Raw genomic sequence first — 22,400 nt, 5'->3', positions numbered from 1 at the left:
AAAATATGCCTGTTTATTTGGCTGTCATATTTCTCAGGGTAAATTAATATAATCTATGGTTCGTAAATCAGTCCACTCATGTATTCATCTATTGACATGCTTATTACTTTAAAATGCATTTCCTTCAAGATGGATCTAAGAATACTTATAAACATGTGCAATTCAGCAGTAAATAAATCAGAAATGAACATCAAAAACTATATGGGGGAAATAGAAAGGCAATTATCAACAATCAGGATCTAGAATAAAATGAATAAATAGAATAGAATAAAATAGAATAAAATTCAACTGATCATTACCTTAGCTCTAGCTTCCTAAAAGCCCAGGCATAAAGGGAATCTGAATTGTGCAGTTCTTAAGGCCTAATGAAAGAAATTTTATTAGGTTTTTAGGTAAGTCAAGCCTTTTCTTCCTGGAGTCTAATAGAAAATTCACATATCTTTTGAGTGAAGAGCAGGTTTTAAATGATGAAAAATCAGACTTCATATAGTCATTCTAATGACTTCTTGGCATGAACAACCCCTCACAGTCTTATAATTCCTCTGAATTGCTAGAGAGTATTTTCTGAATTTACACACTCAAAGACTTGACGAGAAGCATCATGGGTGTTTGTCATACACAGAAAGATGCCAAAGGTAGACTAGCAATGGGAAGGATATGTTTTATATTTCACAAAAGACGAAGTCCAGAAAGTGTTCTCACCACAGAAATATTCTGACTAGATTTCCATTTTTATAGAAAAGTGGGTTATTTCAACTTAATTTTAAAATATGAGCTATTTTACAAGGTTAAAGGGCAGCATTCAGAATGGGAGAAAATAACAGCAAATGAAACAACTGACAAAGAATTAATCCCCAAAATATACAAGCAGCTCCTGCAGCTCAATACCAGAAAAATGAACAACCCAATCAAAAAGTGGGCCAGAACTAAACTGATATTTCTCCAAAGAAGATACAGATGGCTAATAAACACATGAAAAGATGCTCAACATCACTCATTATCAGAGGAATGCAAATCAAAACCACAACGAGATACCACCTCCCACTGGTCAGAATGGCTGCCATCAAAATGTCTACAAACAGCAAATACTGGAACCACTATGAGATACGACCTCCCACTGGTCAGAATGGCCACCATCAAAATGTCTACAAACAGTAAATGCTGTAGAGGGTGTGGGGGAAGGGGAACACTTTTACACTGTTGGTGGGAATGCAAACTAGTACAGCCACTATGGAAAATAGTGTGAAGATTCCTTAAAAAACTGGAAATAGAACTGCCATACAACCCAGCAATCCCACTGCTGGGCATACACACTGAGGAAACCAGAATTGAAAGAGACAAGTGTACCCCAATGTTCATCGCAGCACTGTTTACAATAGCCAGGACGTGGAAGCAACCTAGATGTCCATCAGCAGATGAATGGATAAGAAAGCTGTGGTACATATACACAATGGAGTATTACTCAGCTATAAAAAAAGAAGGCATTTGAGTTAGTTCTAATGAGGTGGATGAAGCTGGAGCCTATTACACAGAGTGAAGTAAGTCAGAAAGAGAAACACCAGTACAGTATATTAATGCATATATATGGAATTAAGAAAGATGTAACAACAACCCTATATGCAAGACAGAAAAAGAGACACAGATGTAAAGAACAGACTTTTGGACTCTGTGGGAGAAGGCAAGGGTGGGACGATCTGAGAGAATAGCGTTGAAACATGTATATTATCATATGTGAAGTAGATGACCAGTGCATGTTTGATGCATGAAGCAGGACACTTAAAGCCGGTACTCTGGGACAATCTAGAGGGATGGGGTGGGGAGGGAGGTGGAAGGGGGATTCAGGATGGTGGGACACATGTGCACACATGGTTGATTCATGTGGATGTATGGCAAAAACCAGCACAATATTGTAAAGTGTTTAGCCTCCAATTAGAATAAATAAATTTTAAAAATATGAGCTATTTTAAAATATAGAAAAGTACAGAAACTAATAAATATCCATATTTCTGCTACCAATATCTAGCAAGTATTTCCATATTTTCATATTTGAATTTTTTAAGAAATAAAACTTTAGAGAGATTTAAAGTCTCTTTTTTATCCCTTCTGAACCCAGTTGGCTCCTATCTTCCTAGTCAACCAGTATCATGAAGTTGGTGTGTATCCTTTCCATCTGCATCTTTCTAGTCTTACTACAAAGGTATGTACAATGAACAATATATGATATTGATTGGTATCAAGCTGTAGGAATTATCCTGCAACATTTTCATCCATTATTATGTGTTTAAAATTTTGTCATCAACTTCGAAATAGAGATGTAGTTCATTCAGTATTCTACTGTGGGGAAAAAAAAAACAAAACAAGTATATAATCTTGATTCCCAGTTATTGCACATATGAGCTGCTTCCAATTTTTTATTATTATAAATAATGCTGCACTGAACATCCTTATACATGTCTCCTTGAGCACCCTTGCAAGTTTTCTCTTGGCAGTATACTTAGAAATGGAATTGCTAGACCATGAGTTATAAATGTCTTTATTAGATAGTGTCAACTTGCTCTCTGAATTGACTGAACTGATTTATATCACCACCAGCAGAATATAAGAGTTCCTAATATGTGATATTGCCATACATTTTTTCCTAATAAATATGATGTGTAAAATAGTAGCTCATTGTTTTGATTTCCAGGATTACTGGTAAAGAATTTTATCTTTTCAAATGCTTTTTGGCCATTCAGGTATGCTTTTCTGTGAGCTGGTTTAACAAATCCTTCACCCATTTTCACAACTGGTCACTTCTTTCCCCTACTGATTTGCATGAGCACCATATGTGGTCTTCTTATAATCTACATTTGGATTATATAAGTTTTAAATACATTCTGTCTGTGACTTATTTTCAAAAAAGATCCATATTTCCTATCTTTTATTAGATAAACGTTATCCTCCTTTCACTTCATGGGAAATAGATGGGGACACAGTGGAAACTGCCAGACTTTATTTTTTGGGGCTCCAAAATCACTGCAGATGGTGATTGCAGCCATAAAATTAAAAGACGCTTACTCCTTGGAAGAAAAGTTATGACCAACCTAGATAGCATATTCAAAAGCAGAGACATTACTTTGCCAACTAACGTCCTTCTAGTCAAGGCTATGGTTTTTCCTGTGGTCATGTATGGATATGAGAATTGGACTGTGAAGAGGGCTGAGTGCCAAAGAATTGATGCTTTTGAACTATGGTGTTGGAGAAGACTCTTGAGAGGCCCTTGGACTGCAAGGAGATCCAACCAATCCATTCTGAAGGAGATCAGCCCTGGGATTTCTTTGGAAGGAATGATGCTAAAGCTGAAACTCCAGTACTTTGGCCACCTCATGCGAAGAGTTGACTCATTGGAAAAGACTCTGATGCTGGGAGGGATTGGGGGCAGGAGGAGAAGGGGACGACAGAGGATGAGATGTCTGGATGGCATCCCTGACTCGATGGACGTGAGTCTGAGTGAACTCCGGGAGTTGGTGATAGACAGGGAGGCCTGGTGTGCTGCAATTCATGGGGTCGCAAAGAGTTGGACACAACTGAGCAACTGAACTGAACTGAATCCTCTGTTCATTAATTTCATAACTTTTGAGAGAATAATTAAAGTTCCCCATTAAATGGGGAAAAGGAAATAAACCTGCCTCCAGGACCAGCTACACACAGCAGCCTCAGAGAGAGGCCTAGTGGGCTAGAACACCTGGGGAGCTAAAGTTCTTTCTCACCAGCCTGAAAAAATTGCTGAAAAATACACCCTCGGACATTGAAGAATACCTGAAACTGTTTTTCCAAATTGTATTATGACCTAGAGAACATGGGGAAAAAGTTGTTTTTTGGAAGTTTGTGGCCCAGATTAGGACACAAGCTTCATTTTCCAGCAAGCTTGCACTTGCGTGTGTTCCTGCGTGCTAAGTCACTTCAATCATGTCCAACTCTTACCTTTCCTCAATAACAGGATGTGCCATAGGGAAGGTGTGTTTGCATTCACTTGTGATAGTGCCATGGCTTGGTTTCACTTCCTTTGACTAACATCCCTGAATTCACTCTTCTAAAACACTTTCCATCTCTTTCCAACAATTATCAGTTAGATATCTTGACAGAAAAATAAAAGGCCTAAATAATAAAAATGACAAAATTCCCAGGGACAGATTTAGCAAGAAACATCCAGATGTACTTTACTGAGGCATATACAAGATTTTATTTATTAGAGAGAAATACTGTGTTTCTGTATGAGGACAGTCATTATTAAAAAAACATCAGGCAATCCCAAATCAGTTAACCCCAAAAGAGTTCCAAAGAATAGCAAGGAGAGATAAGTAAGCCTTCCTCAGTGATCAATGCAAAGAAATAGAGGAAAACAATAGAATCGGAAAGACTAGAGATCTCTTCAAGAAAATTAATGATACCAAGGGAACATTTCATGCAAAGATGGGCACAATAAAGGACAGAAATGGTATGGACCTAACAGAAGAAGATATTAAGAAGAGGTGACAAGAATACACAGAAGAACTATATAAAACAGATCTTCATGACTTAGATAACCACAATGCTGTGATCACTCACCTAGAGCCAGACATCCTGGAATGTGAAGTCAAGTGGGCCTTAGGAAGTATCACTTCCAACAAAGCCAGTGGAGGTGATGGAATCCCAGTTGAGCTATTTCAAATCCTGAAAGATGATGCTGTGAAAGTGCTGCACTCAATATGTCAGCAAATTTGGAAAACTCAGCAGTGGCCACAGGACTGGAAAAGGTCAGTTTTCATTCCAATCCCAAAGAAAGGCAGTGCCAAAGAACACTCACACTATGGCACAATTGCACTCATCTCACATGCTTGCAAAGTAATGCTCAAAATTCTCTAAGCCAGGCTTTAACAGTACCTGAACTGTGAACTTCCAAATGTTCAAGTTGGATTTACAAAAGTAGAAAAGGCAGAGGAAGCAGAGATCAAATTGCCAACATCCCTTCAGTTCAGTTCAGTTGCTCAGTTGTGTCCGACTCTCTGTGATCCCATGAATCACAGCACGCCAGGCCTCCCTGTCCATCACCAACTTCCAGAGTCTACCCAAACTCATGTCCATCGAGTCGGTGATGCCATCCAGCCATCTCATCCTCTGTCATCCCCTTCTCCTCCTGCCCCCAATCCCTCCCAGGATCAGGGTCTTTTCCAATGAGTCAACTCTTTGTATGAGGTGGCCAAAGTATTGGAGCTTCAGCTTCAGCATCACTCCTTCCAATGAACACCCAGGACTGATCTCCTTTAGGATGGACCAGTTGGATCTTCTTGCAGTCCAAGGGCCTCTCAAGAGTCTTCTCCAACACCACAGTTCAAAAGCATCAATTCTTCAGCGCTCAGCCTTCTTCACAGTCCAACTCTCACATCCATACATGACATCCAACATCCCTTGGATCACCAAAAAAGTAAGATGACACCACCCTAATGGCAGAAAGCAAAGAAGAACTAAAGAGTCCTTTGATGAAAGTGAAAGAGGAGAGTGAAAAAGTTGGCTTAAAACTCAACATTCAGAAAACTAAGATCATGGCATCTGGTCCCATCACTTCATGGCAAATAGATGGGGAAACAATGGAAACATTGATAGACTTTATTTCGGCGGGGGCGGGGGGGGCTCCAAAACCATTGCAGATGGTGACTGCAGCTATGAAAGTATGACGCTTGCTCCTTGGAAGAAAAGCTATGACTAACCTAGACAGCATATTCAAAAGCAGAGACAGCTGAGCCTCAGTTCTCCGACCATGCCCACTGGGGCCTGTTTGCACTGACTGACCAGAGTCTGCAAATTCAGCGCTCTGAGCCATCTGGACCGCCCTGATCCCAGCTTTCTATCCTTTGAAAACACTAAGAATAACGTCCCTGCATCAGTTTTTATTGGAGCCAATCACCTGTCCTGCCTGGAACAGGGATCATACCCAGATCGCACTTTGCCCCAGTGATCATGAAGTCCACATCTGTAAGAAGAATGGGGGCCAGTGGGTAAAAGCTCATGAACTCAAGGAACACAATAGACACATCACAGGTATTGACTGGGCTCCTAAGAGTGACCACATTGTCACTTGTGGGGCCAACTGAAACACCTACGTCTGGAGTCAGAAGGATGGTGTCTCAAAGCCAACCCTGGTGATCCTGAGAATTAACCGGGTGGCCACTTTCCTCAAGTGGTCCCCGCTAGAGAACAAATTTGCTGTGGGCAGCGGAACACAGCTCATCTCCATTTATTACTTTGAGTCTGAAAATGCCTGGTGGGTGAGCAAGCACATTAAAAAGCCCATCTGCTCCACGGCCCTCAGCTTGGGTTGGCATCCCAACAACGTCTTGCTGGCAGTGGGATCTTGTGACTTCAAATGCAGAGTGTTTTCTGCCTACATTAAAGAAGCGGATGAGAAGCCAGCCAGTGTGCCCTGGGGCAGCAAGATGCCTTTCAGTCAGCTGATGTCAGCGTTTGGTGGCAGTGGCACAGGTGGCGGGGTGCAGAAGGTCAGCTCTTGGCAAGCAGCAGCCGCCTGGCTTGAGTTAGCCAGGACAGCACGGTGTCCGTTGCTGACACCTCAAAAAGCGTGCAGGTCTCAGCTCTGAAGACGGAGTTCCTGCCCCTCCTGAGTGTGTCGTTCATCTCAGAGAACAGTGTCGTGGCTGCTGGCCACAATTGCTGCCCATGCTTAACTACGATGACCGCGGCTGCTTGACCTTCATCTCAAGCTGCACATTCCCAAACAGAGCATCCAGCGCAACGTGTTGGCCGTGGAGCACTTCCGCAATATGGACAGGCAGGCCACGACAGAGGACTGCAACATGGCCCTGGAGACGCTGCACCAGAACAGCATTACTCAAGTGTCTATTTATGAGGTAGGCAAGCAAGACTGTTGCAAATTTTGCACTACCAGCATCGACGGAGCCATGACCACTTGGGATTTTAAGACCTTAGAATCTTCCATCCAGGGTTTTCAAATAATGTGAAGCTGAATGAGCCTCCAGACCCAGCATGAGGACAGACAGGCAGCGGCGGAGAAGCTCCGCCATTTGCATGGAAGGGGAGCCAGCTGCCAGGAAACACTGAATAAGCACATGGTGCAAACCTCGTTGTGTGTTTTGTTTGAATATAATTGGTGAAAGTGTTGGTTTTTTAAAAGCAACAGTGATTTTGGTTTTGTTTTGGGGGTTGTTTTGTTTTGTAATTTCATTCCATTCTGGGCCAAAGCGTCTCTTTAAGTAGTTTATTATGGAACACTGTCAACACTAACTTAAAGGAAGGGGTGGGGAGGTATGTAAATTGTCTGCTAAAAATATTAAATAAAAACACTGAATATGTTGAAAAAAAAAAAGCAGAAACATTACTTTGCCAACAAAAGTCTGTCTAATCAAAGCTATGGTTTTCCAGTAGTCATGTATGGATGTGAGAGTTGGACTATAAAGCAAGCTGGTGGTGGTGCTGCTGCTAAGTCGCTTCAGTAGTGTCCAACTCTGTGCGACCCCATAGACGGCAGCCCACTAGGCTCCTCTGTCCCTGGGATCCTCCAGGCAAGAATACTGGAGTGGGTTGCCATTTCCTTCTCCAATGCCTGAAAGTGAAAAGTCAAAGTGAAGTCGCTCAGTGAGCCACGAATAATTGATGCTTTTGAACTGTGATGTTGGAGAAGACTCTTGAGAGTTCCTTGGACTGCAAGGAGATCCAACCAGTCCATCCTAAAGGAAATCAGTCCCTAATATTCATTGGAAGGACTGATGCTGAAGCTGAAGCTCTAATACTTTGGCCACCTGATGCAAAGAACTGACTAATTGGAAAAGATCCTTATACTGGGAAAGATTGAAGGTGGGAGGAGAAGGGGACAACAGAGGATGTGATAGTTGGATGGCATCTCCGACTTAACGGACATGAGTTTGAGCAAACCCTGGGAGTTGGTGACGGACAGGGAAGCCTGGCATGCTGCAGTCCATGGGGTTGCAAAGAGTCTGACACAACTGAGTGACTGAACTGAACCCCAAATCAACCTATGGATGCTTAACATAATTACCAATACTAATTCATCCGAAAAGTGAACCAGTAAGAATAGCCAGAAAACTTCCAAAAACATGAGTAATCAATTATATCTGTCTTGCCAGATCTTTAAATGTGCAAATCTGGGGCCAAAATGCAAAGTCCAAAAGCATATAAAAAAACATTAAATGATGAATCTGACTTTTGAAATCAGTTCAAAAGGGATAGACAGTTCAATATAGGATGTGAATAACCATGTAACCAATATAAAGTTAAATGTTTACTTTACATCATATGCCAGAATAAATTCCAGATGAATTAAAGAGTTAATTTTTTTTAAAATGAAGCCATTTTCTAAAGAATATAGAGTTGGTTATGTATATATCCTTGGGAGTGCAAGTGGCCTTTCTTAGAAAAGCTAGAGAACATAATAGAAAAAAAAAATCAATAGAAATGATTACAAAGGTTCTTCATGATCATAATGATGATGACAATGATAAAGATGAAAGAAGAATTAAAATCATATGTTTAATATGCAAATAAGTGTTCTGCTAAAAGAATGTATTCTGAAGGTTGACAGAGTTATAGGGGGAGAAATGGGAGAATTTTCAATTTGTACATTTAAAAAAAGAAGAAAACATGGTAGAACAATGGATCATTTTTACTCTTTCTCTGTATCTTCTGGGTTTTAATTTTTCTATAATAAACACACACTTCTAATCTGTTCATCAGAAAAAAAAATCTTTTCCAAGGAATGCTAAAGCTTTAAAGTAGGCTAAAGGATAAAGTATAACTCTAGAAAAGAAATACTCTTAAAAATCAATTTTAAAAAGCCAGTTATCCCAATTGAAAAATAGGCAAAGGACAGTAGTATAAAAAACAGTTCATAAAGGGTGTAAAAATGGCCAATAGACATAATAAAATATGTTTAATTTCACTAGTAATCAAAGAAATATATATTAAAATAATCCTGAGATCTCATAGTGGTCTGCGAAATTGACAAAGATTAAAGAGAAAAAGAATGCTCAGAGCTGGTAAGGGTTTGAGGGGACAAGGTCGGAAGCAGTTCGAGTGTTGCTGCGGGACAGAGAGTGGGGTGCAAGAGGATGGTCACATCCCAGGTCACGTCCAAGTCCCTGGGACAGCTGCCAAGTGTGGGTTCTTGTCTCTGTGCAGGAAAGAATTCAAGAGCAAGCCACGATAAAGTGAAAAAAGGTTTATTCAGGGAGAAACACACTCCACAGACAGAGTGTAGGCCACTTCAGAAGGCAAGAGAGGCACAAGAGACCTGAAAGGCCCATGGGTAAGGGGTTGCCTTTAATTAATTATACATTATTCCATAAAATGTATTTTTCTTGCCTTTATTTCATGCTTATTTCTACAATGGTGACCACCTCATCTGTTGTTATAATGAAGATTCTTACTTAACTTGCATTCTATTGACAGCAAATACTTGATGGATTAAAATTAAAATGTAATTTCATTCAAAGGGTGCACAATTTGTATACATTTTTCATTTTAAAAGTACATTAGTGGAAATAAAAAAAATTGTTATGTACTTTTATTTATGAGGAAACAGTGGAAACAGTGTCAGACTTTATTTTGGGGGGCTCCAAAATCACTGCTGATGGTGACTCTAGCCATGAAATTAAAAGATGCTTACTCCTTGGAAGAAAAGTTATGACCAACCTAGACTGCATATTCAAAAGCAGAGACATTACTTTGCCAACTAAGGTCCGTCTAGTCAAGGCTATGGTTTTTCCAGTAGTCATGTATGGATGTGAGAGTTGGACTGTAAAGAAGGCTGAGCACCGAAGAATTGATGCTTTTGAACTGTGGTGTTGGAGAAGACTCTGGAGAGTCCCTTGGACTGCAAGGAGATCCAACCAGTCCATTCTGAAGGAGATCAGCCCTGGGATTTCTTTGGAAGGAATGATGCTAAAGCTGAAACTCCAGTATTTTGGCCACCTCATGGGAAGAGTTGACTCATTGGAAAAGACTCTGATGCTGGGAGGGATTGGGGGCAGGAGGAGAAGGGGACAACAGAGGATGAGATGGCTGGATGGCATCACTGACTCGATGGATGTGAGTCTGAGTGAACTCTGAGAGTTGGTGATGGACAGCGAGGCCTGCCGTGCCTCATGGGGTCCAAAAACAGTCAGACATGACTGAGCGAATGAACTGAACTGAACTTTCATTTACATTTTTAAAAATTACTTTTCTTCTAAGATACTTAAAAGCAGATATTAAATTGAAAGGGAGATACAAATTATAACAAATAGTTAACAATTTTTAAAAAGCATTTAAATATATCTGGATTTTGAAAAATATTTTATAAATTAATTCAGTCACATTTAATACTTTTTATAAAAATAAAGCCATTTGCAGTTCTAATACTAAATGTACATCAAGTTTCCAATGTAAGAATTAATATCTTACTTTCATTCATGTTATACCTAGACCTTGGGTTCTTAAATTTTTGGTCTCAAGACTCCTTAAGCTACTGAAAGTTGTTGAGGACTCCAAAAAAGCCTTTATGTTAGAATTAACGCTAGGAAGTTTGTAAAACACAAGAATGTATAAGCACAAATTCCATTAGCTCCCAGAGCACAGATGACATTACATGTCTTGCAACCTCTAGAAAACTCCACTATATACTCTAGAAAGCATGAGAATGAAAAGGGCAAATACAGTCTTAGTAGTACTGACAAACGGAGAAGGCAATGGCACCCCACTCCAGTACTCTTGCCTGGAAAATCCCATGGACGGAGGAGCCTGGTAGGCTGCAGTCCATGGGGTCGCTGAGGGTCGGACACGACTGAGCGACTTCACTTTCACTTTTCACTTTCATGCATTGGAGAAGGAAATGGCAACCCACTCCAGTATTCTTGCCTGGAGGATCCCAGGGACGGGGGAGCCTGGTGGGCTGCCGTCTATGGGATCACACAGAGTTGGACACAACTGAAGTGACTTAGCAGTAGCGGTAGCAGTATTAAGAAAAAAAATAACATGATCTCTAGACCCTGAAAAGGTGTCTGGGACTTCGGGGGTCCCCAGAAGGGACCTATAACCACATAGTATAAATTTAAGAGTAAGGTGAATCATCTGAGAGGTGAACACCTCTCCCTCCGTAAATAGGAATCTAAAGAGAAGCAAAATAAATGGGCACTTGCCATCACTACTAAATGATTCCTCACTCTGCAAGGATCTATTTATTGTATTAGTGCTATCTGACAGGAAGACTGACAAGTTCAATTGTCTTTTCTCTTACTTAAGCACTTCCTCCATTTGCCCTCAGGCCCTGAAGAGTGTTAGTTCCTAGAGCTGAACCAGCTCTCTGCCACATTCTGAGTGCTACTCTGGCTCTTCTCAACCCTGGCCAGTATCTTCTAACTTGCAATTTAGGTCTATTCTGGAGTTCCCCCTTCCTCAGGATGCTGCTGCTGCTAAGTTGCTTCAGTCGTGTCTGACTCAGTGCGACCCCATAGATGGCAGCCCACTAGGCTCGCCCATCCCTGGGATTCTCCAGACAAGAACACTGGAGTGGGTTGCCATTTCCTTCTCCAATGTGGCTCTCCTAAACTCCCAGGGGTTATATAAAATACTGAGTGGGATCCTTAGGGGAGGAAAGTAGGTCCTCTCTGGGATCTTTCTATAACAGCCCCACGCTAGGCAACCTGAGTTAGTTTAGTTCTTGGTATACTACCCATGGGTCTCACTTCTGGAAACGCTAAAAGCCCACCTACATATGGGTTTGTGTCCTGCTGCCGCTCAGCACGTGGGGCTGGTGATGCCTCTAAGACTGCAGCAGTGACCTCCTCCCTTCACGGGCAGAGGCCTCCCACCCCCTCCTGCTGCCTGGTCCTTCCCTTGGACTGGAGCAGACCTGCTCCTTCTCTTTCTTCTGAATTAACCTCCTTACCTGAAAAATCTTCTGGATCCCCTTCCATCCCCACGTCAGATGGGGTCTCTAGTCTCCTCCCACTTAGCTCTTCCATGCCATTGTCCTGCTGGCCTTCCCCACACACACCTCGAAACAGGGCAGGAGTTGTCTCTAGTCTTGGATCCCTCAAACATCAGGAAACATTTGGTCATATCATCCTCCTCACAGGGCTCATTTCAGCATATAGGGGCATGGGCTTCCTTGATGGCTCAGCGGTGAAGAATCCGCCTGTATCTCAGGAGCCAGGGGCGACATGGATTCAGTCCCTAGGTTGAGAAGATTCCCTGAAGGAGGGCATGGCAACTCACTCCAGTATTCTTGCCTGGAGAAATCCATGGACAGAGGAGCCTGGTGGGCTACAGTCCCTGGGGTCGCAAAGAGCCCAACATGACTGAGCAAGTTGGCACTCACGCACAAGGACTTTATGCTACATTTTACACTTCTCCTCAACTGTGAACTCTCCTGCCTCTCTTAGGCTCAGAGCTGTTTATCAGGGTTAGTGGCAGGGCTGATGAGGTACCTGCTTTACTTATACCCTCTTGGTAAACCTCTCCAGGCGTATACCAGAGTCTTCCGGGTTTGCCCTAAAAGGGTAAAGTTGCTTTTCCCTTTGCCTCTCTACTCTGTTTCTTGCAAGTCTCCAGAGGAGCCAGGACAAGCCCCACATTTCTGAGTCAGATAGGAGAGTAGTCCAGGAACGAATTTCTCATTATTATTCTGCCACCTATACCTTACTCACTAGATTTTGCTAGTCAGTAAGTAGCACTGTTAAATGTTCAAATAATTACTTTTTACTCATGAACATAGATCAACAAAGGATTTTTTTTCGAAAGGAAAACGATCCTTAGTGGTTCGGAGTGCAGTCACTGAGGTCATTTTAATTATTCTGCCATCGTGGCAGGCATAGGATCGAGGTCCCCAGGCCACACTGAAGTAGGACGCATGTGCACGGTGCTGGCTGCGGCCGCCCTGGTGGAGCTGTAGGGCTTGTTGCTTTAATAAGCCCTGCCACCCCTAAGTTGTTCAGCCATCCAACCCAATCTGGTCTCCCTCCAAGTCTTCCTTATCCTCCTCACCTTGCAATTGCTCTCTGCCAAGCTCAGCTACTTCCCCAAGCCTTTTTCAAAGGCCCTCTTATGTGTGCACCCCCCTTAGTTTTTCACACTGAGGACTACTTCAAAGGCTGGCAGCCCTGGGAAGGGAGGCCTGACAATAAAAGAAATCCCAACTGGAGAAAGGTTTGCTTTGGCAGCCGCCTGATTGTTCTGTAGGTGGGGAGGCGCCTGCTCCAACCTCTGCAGCTCACTTGCCCTCACAGCTCATTACAGATGTTTTCTTTTGGTCTGGTTCCCTTCTGGGCCTCTGAGCCCCCACTTCTAGCAGGCTTATGTAAATTTTCGTGAGGCCTCAGCTGCTCCTGCCTCCATTGATCCCTTTATCTGCTGCCAACAGGAGACTTTCTTAATCTTGCTCTGAGCCACACTCAGGAGGGGAGAGGCTCAAACACTCCAAAGGTGGGGCCCATTGCTATTTGGTTCTGCAGCTTATTCCAAGGCCACAAGGCTTAGAAGGCTACCAGAAAGCCTGCTCCATCATGTGTTTCCTCCAAGAACCCCTTGTGGGCCTCCACAGAAATCCTGAACTTCAGCAGGAATTATTACTTCTTTGTGCAGGGCTTGCAATATATGTATTTTTAAATCACCCTGCAAACCAAGCTAATCACTGACTGAATTCACCTTAGTAGTAGCTGTGCACCGTTAGTCACTCAGTCTTGTCTGACTCTCTGCGACCCCATGGACTGTAACCCGTCAGGCTCCTCTGTCCATGGGATTCTCCAGGCAAGAATACTGGAGTGGGTTGCCATTCCCTTCTCCAGGGGATTTTTCCTAACCCAGGGATCAAACCCAGGTCTCCTGCATTGCAGGCAGATTCCTTATGGTGTGAATCACCAGGGAAGTTCCCTTACTGATATCCAATTGAGGACCCCTGACTGACTTGCTTAAACTAGTAATTCTTGACTCAGCTGAAATAATTTTGACCTTCTCTTGCAGTGCTGCTTTATTTCAAATGCTTTTAAAAAGGTCTGAACCCTAAAGGCCAGAAAACAGTCCAGACAGCTCCAAGGATACGTGCATGGACATGTATGACACCCTGGGGGTCTCTGTCCTTCAAGCAAACTCTAGCATCTGGCCAAGTATTGAGTCCTTCTCTTGATGAAATCATAAGGGATTTGACTTAGGTCATACCTGAATGGTCTAGTAGTTTTCCCTACTTTCTTCAATTTAAGTCTGAATTTGGCAATAAGGAGCTCATGATCTGAGTCACAGTCAGCTCCCAGTCTTGTTTTTGCTGACTGTATAGAGCTTGTCCATCTTTGGCTGCAAAGAATAGAATCAATTTGATTTTGGTATTGACCATCTGGTGATGTCCATGTGTAGAGTCTTCTCTTGTGTTGTTGGAAGAGGGTGTTTGCTAGGACCAGTGTGCTCTTTTGGCAAAACTCTATTAGCCTTTGCCCTAATTCATTCCATACTCCAAGGCCAAATTTGTCTGTTACTCCAGGTGTTTCTTGACTTCCTACTTTTGCATTCCAGTCCCCTATAATGAAAAGGATATCTTTTTTGGGTGTTAGTTCTAAAAGGTCTTATAGGTCTTCATAGAACCATTCAACTTCAGCTTCTTCAGCATTACTGGTTTGAGCATAGACTTGGATTACCATGATATTGAATGGTTTGCTTTGGAAACGAACAGAGATCATTCTGTCGTTTTTGAGATTGCATCCAAGTACTGCATTTCAGACTCTTTTGTTGACCATGATGGCTTCTAAGGGATTCCTGCCTGCAGTAGTAGATATAATGGTCATCTGAGTTAAATTCACCCATTCCAGTCCATTTTAGTTTGCTGATTCCTAGAATGTCGACGTCCACTCTTGTCATCTCCTGTTTGACCACTTCCAATTTGCCTTGATTCATGGACCTGACATTCCAGGTTCCCATGCAATATTGCTCTTTACAGCATCGGATCTTGCTTCTATCACCAGTCACATCCAGAGCTGGGTATTGTTTTTTCTTTGGCTTCATCCCTTCATTCTTTCTGGAGTTATTTCTCCACTGATCTCCAGTAGCATATTGCGCACCTACTGACCTGGGGAGTTCCTCTTTCAGTATCCTATCATTTTGCCTTTTCATACTGTTCATGGGGCTCTCAAGGCAAGAATACTGAAGTAGTTTGCCATTCCCTTCTCCACATTCCCTGGACCACATTCTGTTAGACCTCTCCATCATGACCCATCTGTCTTGGGTGGCCCCACACTGCATGGCTTAGTTTCATTGAGTTAGACAAGGCTATGGTCCGTGTGATCAGATTGGCTAGTTTTCTGTGATTATGGTTTCAGTGTGTCTGCCCTTGATGCCCTCTCGCAACACCTACCGTCTTACTTGGGTTTCTCTTCCCTTGGACTTGGGGTAACTCTTCATGGCTGCTTCAGCAAAGTGCAGCCACTGCTTCTTACCTTGGACAAGGGGTATCCCCTCACCAACCACACCTCCTGACCTCCTGATCAAATACCTTATGATTATACAGTGGAAGTGAGAAATAGATTTAAGGGACTAGACCTGATAGAGTGCCTGATGGACTATGGACAGAGGTTGGTGACACTGTACAGGAGATAGGGATCAAGACCATTCCCAAAAAAAAGAAATGCAAAAAAGCAAAATGGCTGTCTGAGGAGGCCTTACAAATAGCTGTGATAAGAAGAGAAGTGAAAAGCAAAGGAGAAAAGGAAAGATATAAGCATCTGAATGCAGAGTTCCTAAGAATAGTAAGGAGAGATAAGAAAGCCTTCCTCAGAGATCAATGCACAGAAATGGAGGAAAACAACAGAATGGGAAAGACTAGAGATCTCTTCAAGAAAATTAGAGATATCAAGGGAACATTTCATGCAAAGATGGGCTCGATAAAGGACAGAAATGGTCTGGACCTCACAGAAACAGAAGATATTAAGAAGAGGTGGCAAGAATACACAGAAGAACTGTACAAAAAAGATCTTCATGACCCAGATAATCACGATGGTGAGATCACTCACCTAGAGCCAGACATCCTGGAATGTGAAGTCAAGTGGGCCTTAGAAAGCATCACTACAAACAAAGCTAGTGGAGGTGATGAAATTCCAGTTGAGCTATTTCAAATCCTGAAAGATAATGCTGTGAAAGTGCTGCACTCAAGATGCCAGCACATTTGGAAAACTCAGCAGTGGCCACAGGACTGGAAAAGGTCAGTTTTCATTTCAATCTCAAAGAAAGGCAATGCCAAAGAATGCTCAAACTACCACACAATTGCACTCATCTCACACGCTACTTAAGTAATGCTCAAAGTTCTCCAAGCCAGGCTTCAGCAATACGTGAACCGTGAACTTCCAGATGTTCAAGCTGGTTTTAGAAAAGGCAGAGGAACCAGAGATCAAATTGCCAACATCCGGTGGATCATGGAAAAAGTAAGAGAGTTCCAGAAAAACATCTATTTCTGATTTATTGACTATGCCAAAGCCTTTGACTGTGTGGATCACAATAAACTGTGGAAAATTCTGAAAGAGATGGGAATACCAGACCACCTGACCTGCCTCTTGAGAAATCTGTATGCAGGTCAGGAAGCAACAGTTAGAATTGGACATGGAACAACAGACTGGTTCCAAATAGGAAAAGGAGTCCATCAAGGCTGTATATTGTCACCCTGCTTATTTAACTTCTATGCAGAGTACATCATGAGAAATGCTGGGCTGGAAGAAGCACAAGCTGGAATCAAGATTGCTGGGAGAGATATCAATAACCTCAGATATGCAGATGACACCACCCTTATGGCAGAAAGTGAAGAGGAACTAAAAAGCCTCTTGATGAAAGTGAAAGACGAGAGTGAAAAAGTTAGCTTACAGCTCAACATTCAGAAAACGAAGATCATGGCATCTGGTCCCATCACTTCATGGCAAATAGATGGGGAAAGAGTGGAAACAGTGTCAGACTTTATTTTTTGGGGCGCCAAAATCACTGCAGATGGTGAATGCAGCCATGAAATGAAAAGACGCTTACTCCTTGGAAGGAAAGTTGTGACCAACCTAGATAGCATTTTGAAAAGCAGAGACATTACTTTGCCAAGAAAGATTCGTTCAGTCAAGGCTATGATTTTTCCAGTGGTCATGTATGGATGTGAGAGTTGGACTGTGAAGAAAGCTGAGCACCGAAGAATTGATGCTTTTGAACTGTGGTGTTGGAGAAGACTCTTGAGAGTCCCTTGGACTGCAAAGAGACCCAACCAGTCCATTCTAAAAGAGATCAGTCCTAGGTATTCATTGGAAGGACTGATGCTGAAGCTGAAGCTCCAATACTTTGGCCACCTCATGCGAAGAGTTGACTCATTGGAAAAGACTCTGATGCTGGGAGGGATTGAGGGCAGGAGGAGAAGGGGATGACAGAAGATGAGATGGCTGGATGGCATCACTGACTCGATGGACATGAGTCTGAATGAACTCCGGGAGTTGGTGATGGACAGGGCAACCTGGTGTGCTGCAATTCATGGGGTCCGCAAAGTGTCAGACATGACTGAGCGTCTGAACTGATCTGAACCTGATGAAGTGGGGCCCACACAAACTCATTTCCCTGAAGATTGTGCCACAAACTGTTGACAGGGTGGCCTTTCGCTGTCACTACCATGAATTGGGTTCACCAGCAAGGGCCATAAGAATGCAGGCACCCTTTGTTCTTCGTGGTTCTGTCCAGAGGCTGCTTCCCCTCCCAGAAGGCTCCCTCGGTCACCTTCAAGGGCTGTTCCCATCCCCAGCTGCTGCCCTCACGCCATGAAAGTTCAGAGCAGCTGGACAAACACCATGTGCCCAAGTTAAAATAATAAAGACCTTTCCTGGGGCCTCAAGCTTTTTGGTGATAAGGGATTGTTTCCTAAAAGAAAACAATCCCTCAGAGCTTAAACCACCTGCTGAAAAACACTTCCTGCCTGATGCAATTTGAAGACAAAACCTGGAACAGAGCATTCTGTAAATTGCTTTGAATTGGTTATGAAGTAAGTTGTCCTTATACCCTTTTCTGTTTGCCCTGAGCTAACTCAAAAAGTAATAGAGCAGAGGTGGCTAATGGGAAGCTCTGCCCATGTAGATTACACCATGATATGGGCCAGTAGGAAAATTTCCAAGAGATCCAATGTGTGTATTTAAAAAAACAAACCACTGAAAATACAATGAGAGGGTGAAAATTTATTCACCAAACTTCTCAAAGAAAGCAAGCTCTGGTTCAAAGACATAAAGTTCCCTGTGCTGGGAATTAGAACCTCTAAGAGGCATCCTTATAAACAGAAACAAGAACAGTTGGCCAACTAACCATTTTCTAAGAAAGACAAGTGCAATTAACGACTAAATTTTAGTTTTCCTTAGTGAAGCCAGGCCAGAGCAGAACTTCTGGGTTAACGGAGGAGACACTGAGTGTTGCCTCATGTCCTACATCTCTACCCAAGCTCTTGGCATCTCCCTCAACTAGGGACCTGAAGAGTCTAGAGTATTTTTGAACTATTAGTTGAAGGAGTGCCAAAGCATTAGCTTGCCAAAAAACTCAGCCACACATTTGGCTAAGACCCTGGACCTGAGGACTTGCCCATCTTGGAGCTCTGACCAGCTCAAACTGCGGAGATAGCACGGTTCATCAGGACAGTTCTTTAAACTAGATGATTCATGTGTCCTTCCAGACTTACCTCTTGAGGAGCAAGTAGGTGTAAGTGGGGAGATCTCAAGGCAAATCTATATGTTAAGGATAAAAGAACGAGCAGGACACCTGTGCAGTCACTCAGCCAATTTTCACTAGGCAACCAGTGTAAAGTTATTAAATTCCCTAGTATTCTTACCCCAGGCATCGTCTCATATCAGCCAAGACCCACCTGAAATGAGTTGACTCCACATAGAGAGTCTCTGGGCCCCACACCTAAAGCTCCCCTCCCCACTCCCCAGGGCCAATAGGAATTAGGAAGGCATATAGCTATGGATGAAGAGATGCGGTGGAGGAAAATGGGCCTAGGGAACAAAATCATCTCTCAAAGATGTTGACGAGGCATCTGGGCTGTAGATCCCTCTGTTGAAAGCCCAAATGTGACTAACCTCCCTTGTGCCTAGTTATTTGCTTAAGGTCCTTTGACCTACAACATAGCCCTCAAACCTACTGAATCTGTCTTTACAACAAATTCGCACTGGGATTCTGTCCCATGTCATTTGCCATTCCTACACCCAAGCATGCAGCTCTGCAGCTGGAATTCTTTGTGTATCCATCCTCTCTGTTAACATGGATGCGTCATTTGTTTGCTCTCGCCCCCCAGGAAAGGATAAACTCCTTCCTGAAAGCTCAGGCTCAGAGCAGAGCTCTATGCGCAATGACAGCAAGTGCTGGAAACTTATATTCAACCACCAACATGGCCTGGCAAACTTATATTTACCACCAACATGGCCTGGCAATCCTCTGCCTCCCCACAGCCAAGCCGTGGCCCCTCTGTGGTGAGGGATCCTCTTGGGCTTTGCTCAGATTTTTGACTAAGATGAAATGCCAACTCAGTGTATTATAGTTTGTCTTCGTTTCGGCAGAATAAAAGACATTTTGCCAAAATTAAAATGGAAAATTTGGAGTCAACCTTAAATATTTTTTTTTAAGTGAGGGAATGTCACCTGCTCATAGGTTTGTGTGTGTGAGTGTGAGGGCAGGCTCTTTGAGTCTCAGTTAGTGTCAGTGGCTCCTCAGATGTTCTTGCACACCAGATAAATATAAGAGAAAGTATATTGATTTGGTCTGCATATTGGGTTGGGATTGTTCAACTTGGAGAAATGAAGCCTGAGGGACAATAGCCTGAAGAAAGTCACTATTTAAGAATTAAGTTTACAAAAAAGGTTAAACGGCTTCAAAGTGGCTTTAAGACTTAAGTATAAAACGTGACACCATAAAATTCCTGGACGAGAACATAGACTTTTGCCTATTCTCCAACATAAATCGTAGCAATATTTTCTTAGCTCATTCTCCCAAGGCAAAAGAAATAAAAGCAAAACTAACAGACGGGGCCTAAACAAATTAGTAAGCCTTTGCACAGCAAAGGAAACCATAAACAAAATGAAAAGATAACTTGCAGACTGGTGGAAAGTTTTGCAAATGATGTGATGGACAAGGGCTCTTTTTCCAAAATATACAAACAGCTCATACAACTCAATTAAAAAAAAAAAAACTCAATCAAAAAATGGGCAAAAGACCTAAATAGACATTTCTCCAAAGAGACATACAGATAGCCAACAAGCTCATGAAAAGATGCTCAACATTGCTATTAAAGAAATGCAAATAAAAACTACTGTGAGGTATCACCTCACACCGGTCAGAATGGCTATCATCAAAAAATCTTCAAATAATAAATGCTGGAGAGGGTGGAAAGAAAAGAGAACCCTCCGACACTGTTGGTGAGAATGTATATCAGCATAGCCACTGTGGAGAACAGTATGGAGGTTCCTTAAAAAAACTAAAAATAGAGCTACCACATGATCCAGCAATCCCACTTCTCAGCATATACCCATAAAGGGCAAAAAATCTAATTTGAAAAGATACCTGCATCCAAATGTTCACTGTAGCACCTTTTACAGGAGATAAGATATGGAAGCAACCTAAATGTCAGATGAATGGATAAAGATGTGGTACATACGGAATCACTCAGCCATTAAAAACAATGAAACACTGCCGTGTGCAGCAACACGGATAAACCTAGAGATTACCGTACTAAGTCAGAAAGAGAAAGACAAACATCGTGTAACAGCACTTGTACATGGAATCTAAAAAACAATACAAGTGAACTTATTCACAAGATAGAAACAGACTCACAGACATAGAAAGCAAACTTATGGTTACCAAAGGGGAAGGAGGGGGCAGAATGGATAAATTAGGAGTATGGGATTAACAGATACACACTGCTATTCAGAAAACAATAAACAACAAGGATTTATTATATAACACAGGGAACTATACTCAATACATTGCTTTTTTTAAAAAAAAAAAGTGAGATACAGCTTAAACTGCTGCATGAGGGATTTCTGTATTAATGAAAATCTGTATCAAATGTGAAAATCTTACATTAAATGTGAAAATGGATTATACCAAGGGACAATATGGAATCTTCTCTAAGTGTCACTTAGAAGTGACACTTTATTTAGTGACACTTTTTTAAGTGTCACTAAAATAAAATTTGTCAGTTATGGATAGTTTAGCACTGGACCTAATGGAAGGGATAAGGGACATCTTTTCTCCTATTTTTATTTGAATTAAAAAATCCCAACAATGGATCTCTAGCTTTAATATACTTACCTGCTATGCATTTCTAACCAATCACAAATTGATTGTACTAGAAGAGATTTCTTAATAATACATTATTTATGAAGAGCGCTTGTGTGGACTAGTAAGAGAAAAAAATTTTAATGTATATATAATTTCTGTGTACTCATTAAATTGAGGCCACATTTTTTAAAACAACCACATCAAAGAAAATTTGGGAGAAAGCTATATCTCAGCATCTTTTAGACACTTGAGAATAACAATCTACATTTTATTAATCTTTAAATTTTTTTCACTTACATTTTAAAGTTTCATCCCTTCGTTTCTAGTCTGTAGTCATGCTTTACAGGAACAGTCATGACTAAGACAACAGCCCTTGCCGTGTGCTAAAGGGCTTATCTGCCCTGTCTTGCTTCTTCATTAAAAACAAACCCGAGGGACATCACTAATTATTAGAAAACTGTGAATAAAAGTTACAATGAAGTAACACTTCACACTGGCCAGAATGGCCATCATCAAAAAATCTACAAACAGTTAACGCTAGAGAGAATGTGGAGTAAAGGAAAGCTTCCTACACTATTGGTGGGAACATAAGCTGGTACAGCCACTATGGATAACAGTATGGAGGCTCCTTAAAAAACTAAAAACAGAACTACCATGTGATCCAGCAACCCCACTGTGGGCATATATCCAGAGAAAAATCATACTCCAAAAAGACACATACACCTCAATATCCATTGCAACACTATTTAGAAAAGGCAGGACATAGAAGTGACCTAAACGTCCGTCAGCAGAGGAATGAAGAAAGAAGATGTGTACACATGTGCAAGGACTGTTAGTCATAAAAAAGAACAAAACAATGCCATTTGCAGCAACATGAGTGGACCTAGAGACCGTCATACTGAATGAAGTCAGAGAAAGACAATATCTTATATGTAGAATCTTAAAAAAAAAAAAGATACAAATGAACTCTCCTACAAAAAAAGAAATAGAGTCACAGGTGTAGAAAATAAGCATCTTTATTTTTATGGGTACAGGGGGTAAGGGGATGTGAAAGATAAACTGGAAGATTGGGACTGACATATGCATACTACCATATATAA

At 41.9% G+C, this 22,400-nt stretch overlaps 1 pseudogene; it reads left to right on the top strand.

The window, feature by feature from the left end:
* Positions 1-1,053: 1,053 nt before the first annotated feature.
* On the top strand, positions 1,054-6,995 carry LOC138442955 (actin-related protein 2/3 complex subunit 1A pseudogene; annotated as a pseudogene).
* Positions 6,996-22,400: the final 15,405 nt, after the last annotated feature.

Source organism: Ovis canadensis, chromosome 6 (assembly GCF_042477335.2).
Source record: "Ovis canadensis isolate MfBH-ARS-UI-01 breed Bighorn chromosome 6, ARS-UI_OviCan_v2, whole genome shotgun sequence".
NCBI classification, from domain to species: Eukaryota; Metazoa; Chordata; class Mammalia; order Artiodactyla; family Bovidae; genus Ovis; species Ovis canadensis.
The sequence above is the reverse complement of the archived record's forward strand: the minus strand, read 5'-3'. Positions and strand labels throughout refer to the sequence as shown.